This window comes from Neovison vison, chromosome 8, assembly GCF_020171115.1.
Source record: "Neovison vison isolate M4711 chromosome 8, ASM_NN_V1, whole genome shotgun sequence".
In the NCBI taxonomy this organism is placed as follows: domain Eukaryota; kingdom Metazoa; phylum Chordata; class Mammalia; order Carnivora; family Mustelidae; genus Neogale; species Neogale vison.
The window spans coordinates 109,871,355-109,876,955 of NC_058098.1; the positions used below are offsets into that span (position 1 = coordinate 109,871,355).

The window sequence follows — 5,601 nt, forward strand, 5'->3', positions numbered from 1 at the left end:
GGTACTTGACCCCCTTTTTTTAAACGCAAAAAGTAACTTCCACATGAGTTAAAAATCAGAGCGTGAAAACAAAACTTGGAAACTATTAAAGGGGAAGTATTTTTTTTAAATGCAAAAAAGGAGAAAAGCTAAGAAAAACAATAAACATTACTTAAAGGATTTATTTATTTATTTATTTATTTATTTGCTGGGCAGAGATCGCAAGTAGGCAGAGAGGCAGGCAGAGAGAGAGGAGGAAGCAGGCTTTCCGATGAGCAGAGAGCCCGAAGTGGGGCTCGATCCCAGGACCCAGGGATCATGAGCTGAGCTGAAGGCAGAGGGTTTAACCCACTGAGCCACCGAGGCGCCCCAAAATGTGAAAATTTATAATGAAAGTCACCATCTGAAAATTAAAAGACACAGTCTAAGTAAGAGAAATGGAAGGTTTATAATAGATGTGTCTTAGTATATTAGACAAGATTGACTTGTGAAATAATCCAAGGCAACCTTTTTAATTTTTGCTCCAACTTCTTTTAAAAATTTCAATGAAGTGATCTATTTCTGCTCCTAGATTAAAAACTCCGGCAGGTCTGAGGCTTTTCCATTCATTCTTAGATAACAAAAAGTCTTAGAGTCACTTTAAGGCATACACCTAGTCTCAATTTGTAAGTATTACCCATTCAGGATCTTTTTTTTTTTTTTTTTAAGATTTTATCTATTTATTTGACACAGAGAGATCACAAGTAGGCAGAGAGGCAGGCAGAGAGAGAGGAAGGGAAGCAGGGTCCCTGCCGAGCAGAGAGCCCGATGCGGGGCTCGATCCCAGGACCCCAGGATCATGACCCAAGCCGAAAGCAGAGGCTTTAACCCACTGAGCCACCCAGGTGCCCCCTCCCCCCCATTCAGGATCTTTTTTTTTTTTTTTTAAAGATTTTTTATTTATTTATTTGACAGAGAGAGAGAGATCACAAGTAGGCAGAGAGGCAGTCAGAGAGAGAGGGGGGAAGCAGGCTCCCTGCTGAGCAGAGAGCCCGATGCGGGGCTCGATCCCAGAACACTGAGATCATGACCTGAGCTGAAGGCAGCGGCCTAATCCACTGAGCCACCCAGGCGCCCCCCCCATTCAGGATCTTAATTAAAACTTTGAACTTGGAGTGGCTGGCTGGCTCAGTCAGTGGAGAGTGTGACTCTTTTTTTTTTTTTTTTTTAAAGATTTTATTTATTTATTTGACAGAGAGAAATCACAAGTAGACGGAAAGGCAGGCAGAGAGAGAGAGAGAGAGGGAAGCAGGCTCCCTGCTGAGCAGAGAGCCCGATGCAGGACTCGATCCCAGGACCCTGAGATCATGACCTGAGCCGAAGGCAGCGGCTTAACCCACTGAGCCACCCAGGCGCCCCGAGAGTGTGACTCTTAACCTGGGGGTTGATCTCCACGTGCTGCATGTGGAAATTGCTTAAAAATAAAATCTTTAAAAACAAAATCTGACTTTGAACTGCTTTTATTTTTTTTTAAGATTTTATTTATTTATTTGACAAAGAGAGATCACAAGTAGACAGAGAGGCAGGTAGAGAGAGAGGAAGGGAAGCAGGCTCCTTGCTGAGCAGAGAGCCCAATGTGGGGCTCTATCCCAGGACCCGGGGATCATGACCTGAGCCGAAGGCAGAAGCTTAACCCACTGAGCCACCCAGGTGCCCCTGAACTTGCTTTAATGTAAAAAATTTTTCCTTTCTCCAACTTAGACCTGCTTTGGGTGCCAGCCTGCAGTAAGAAAGAAGGGGTGGTTGGTGTTTTTGCCCAGGTCGTTGTCTTGGGCTCTGTCAATGCCCCCAGACCTGCCCCACTGGCCCAAGTTCTTATCTTTCCATGGCGCAGGGGTAGGAAAGAGGGAATGGTAGTGGATTGCACCGTCTGTCCTAACCTGGCTTTTAACAATGGGCTTGGCAGAGTTTAAAGCACGTTTTTATTTTCCCCCTCTCGGGGACACTTAACTGGTCTTTTAAGAGATTCTCTTTAGGGTCCTCTTCCCTGCAGGTCCTTCCACCCTGACAAACGTGTTCTGTTGTGAGTGGTTGCTTGTGTGTCCTTCCAGCCTCTAGGGGCTTCCCCTCTAGCTTCTTGCTGCTGGGTCCCCTTTGCACCTTCAAGTAACCCCATTCAACAGGACCACAGCCACCCATGCCTGCTCTCTCCACACTGCTGTCATTTTGTTCATGGAAACACTCATGCATCCTTTTTCCTCAGGAGCTTAAAGAATAGGGAGCCAATGAAGCAGTGGTCTCTTGGCTCTGCCATCTGAGCAATCTGTTCTCAGGCCTGCTCTCTGGGTTTCCTGGACAGGAGTCAGACGCTGGTTCACAGAGACCCCTCCCCGCCAACTGCAGGAACACACCCAGTGAGCTCCATGAGTGGTGGTATTATGATGGTGATGACAATGATAATGTTTTGGAATTTTTTCTTTTAAGATTTTACTTATTTGATAGAGAGAGTGTGTGTGTATGAGCAGAGGGAAGGGAGAGGGCAGAGGGAGAGGGACAAGCAGACTTTCTGAGTGTAGAGCCTGACGTGGGGCTCGATCCTAGGACCCTGAGATCATGACCTGAGCCTAAGGCAGAGACTTCACCTATTGAGCCATGCAGGTGCCCCTCCATGAGTGGTGTCATAGGGAGAAGCCCATTCTCTCTAGGATTGAGGCAAAGGAGGAAGCAACCTCCTGCTGAGATGGGATGGGGACTGTTCGTTGAAGGGCTCAAAGTCTGACGAAATCCCTTCAGAAATTTCTTTTCTTTCTGCACACTCTGACCCTTCTATTATTCTTGACTTGGCTGAGGGTTCTAGTTTTCTGAAACTTCCTGGGGCTTTCCCTGGGGGGTTGCCTTCTCACCTCCGAGCAAAATGAGGGCTGCCTGCCAGAATGATGCAGACAGCCGTGGCCTTGGGCACCAAACGCAGAGTCCAGCTCCAAAGTGTTATTACCTTGCCTTGAGTTTAAAGACGACATCTGCCTCTTGGAGCTGTCATGAGAATTACATGACCAGATGTGTATGAGGGTGAGCACAGGGGCTTACAAATGCAAGATTTCCTAATACAGAGCAAGGTCTGCTGAGGCTTCTTAAAAGTAGGTTCTCTTTTTTGTAATCCGTTATTAGATGCATTCGGATTCATGAAAGAGTTTTGGAAAATAAAAGCAAGTAGAAACAGGAAGATTCTCGGTCCCACCATTCAGAGCAACCACGTAACTCGGATGCACACGCCCTTCTAGTTGTCACTTCATGCAAAGGATTGGGCTATTTTCCCCCACTGTCGGAAGCACGTGGAACACAAGATGTTGTACGTCGCATTTAAATCAAACATCACAAAACCTTCTCACCTTATTTCAGTGTTTATAAACCTAGAGTTTGTTTTTTCTTTTCAATTGAAGTTTTTGGTTATGAAACCATGGTTCTAAAGACATTTTTATTTATTTATTTAAGAAAGAGATAGAGAGCACAAGTAGGCGGAACAGCAAGCAGAGGGAGAGGGAGAAGCAGGCAGAAGGAGCAGCAGGTTCCCCGCTGAGCAAGGAGCCTGATGTGGGCTCGATCCCAGGACCCTGGGATCACAACCTGAGCTGAAGGCAGTCACCTACCCAACTGAGCCACCCCAGCACCAAAACTGTGGTTCTAAAGCTGCAACTGTATTATAGCTGGGTGTGTATGTATAAGTAGCAATCCCTTTCCTCCCCTACTGGTTCCCTGCTTCTAACCACTTTCTTTGCTCGTGATTGCTTTCTGGTGCTTGTATAATTAGCATTTTCCCTTCTTTCCCACGAGAAAAGTAACACACTAAATATCTGTACCTTGATGTGTTTTCATTGAACAGTATATCCTGGAGACCATTCTGTATGAGTCGAGTTTTTCCTCCTTGCTTTTTATGGCATTGCATGGCTGTATTTTAGTTCATTCAGCCAATTTCCTAAACAACGGACATTTAGGTCCTTTTCAATTTTGTACCATTACAAATAATGCCACAATGAATGACCTTGTATATACGTAATTTTTTTTTTACAAGAATTTATTTATTTTTTGAGAGAGAGTGCACATGTGAGAGAAGGCCCGAGCAGTGGGGAAGGGTTGAGGGAGAGGAAGAAACAGACTCCCCACTAAGCAGGGAGCCCACTGTGGGACTTGATCCCGGGACACTGGGATCATGACCTGAGCTGAAGGCAGACGCTTAACCCACTGAGCCACACCCAGATGCCTGTTACATAATTTTTAATGGTTACAGAGTATGCCTAACCTCACCTGACCATCACTTTTCAAAACTTGTCTTCAAACCCCATCCTCTGTCTTCCTGCTCTGATTTCTCGCTTCCTTATTCTGAATTATACCTTGGTGATCCCGACCGAAGTCTCCCCCCCACCCTGAACTTGAGGCCTACACATGAGAATCTCAGCTTCCCTGGGGTCTCAAACTGGTTCTTCCCCAGCTCTCATTTCCCCCCCATGGACCCAGACTGAAATGCCTGCGGGAACCCACCGATCTCCCCACCCCCTTGCCTGGCTTCTTTCTGGAGCAATTTGGAGAGTTTATACAAGTTTATCATTCCTTGATTGCTTTTGCTTGTTTGTTTGCTTGGTTTTACTTTTTATGATGAAACAGGAAAAGAGAAGGAATCAGACAATGAAGACATAATACCTTCTCTCACCTAGATTAAAAAATTGCTAAAATTTTGCCATATTTGATTCATCTATGTATATTTTTCCTGAGCTATTTTAATTTTTTGTTTTGTTTTGTTTTAGGTAGGCTCCATGCCCAACGTGGGGTTTGAACTCAGGATCCTGAGATTGGGAGTCGCACACTCTACCAGCTGAGTCAGCCAGGCACCCCCTAAAGCTATTTTAAAGAAAATTATAGACATCACGATGCCTCATATCTAAATGCTTCTGCATACAATACAGAAAGTAAGGACATTCTCTAAAAAACCACTCCACACCTTTCAATAATAAACAGTAATTTTTCAAAAGTAGACTAAGTCCCTAGTTTCTAACACCTAGTATTGATTCAGATTTCCCCAGTTGTTCCAAAAATGTCTTCAATTATATTTTAAACCAGGATCCAATCAAATACCACAGACTGCGTTTGGTTGTTACATCTTTTTTATTTAAAGCAGGTCTCCCCTCATTTCTTTTTTTGTCATCAAATTGATTTGAAGAGACTTGGCCACTTGTCTTGTGACAATGTCCTGCATCCTGGATTTGTCTGATGGCTTCTTCATGATGTCACTGATCTTGTTCCCTTTATGCCATGTCTCTTTGTCTCTTTTTCTTTTTTAACTTTTGTTTGCTCCCTGTAGTTTCTTTTGGTTTTGATCTCTTTCCCACAAGAGATTTTCCTCTAATGATTGGAATCCCTGCCAATTGCTGATTGTTTACCTTACTGTGAGTCTTGCAATTATCAGCTGGATCCTATCCTCACATATCCCCTGATGTCAGTAAATCTCATTCCCTAAGAAGATGCATCCAATTTCCTGTCTGGAGGGTGTACACCTGAGAGCCAATGGGAGGAAGGACTTTGAACATCCTTCGGTTGCCCTGTGTTCCAGCTGAAAGCCTGGGTCTTGTTTCTCAGGCAAGAGGCCCTCTA

The 5,601-nt window shown here is 44.7% G+C and overlaps 1 non-coding gene across 1 annotated transcript; it reads right to left on the reverse strand.

Moving 5' to 3' along the window:
- Window positions 1-4,767: 4,767 nt before the first annotated feature.
- On the reverse strand, window positions 4,768-4,840 carry TRNAG-CCC. Its single transcript has one exon. It is a non-coding gene; the product is annotated as a tRNA-Gly (tRNA).
- Window positions 4,841-5,601: the final 761 nt, after the last annotated feature.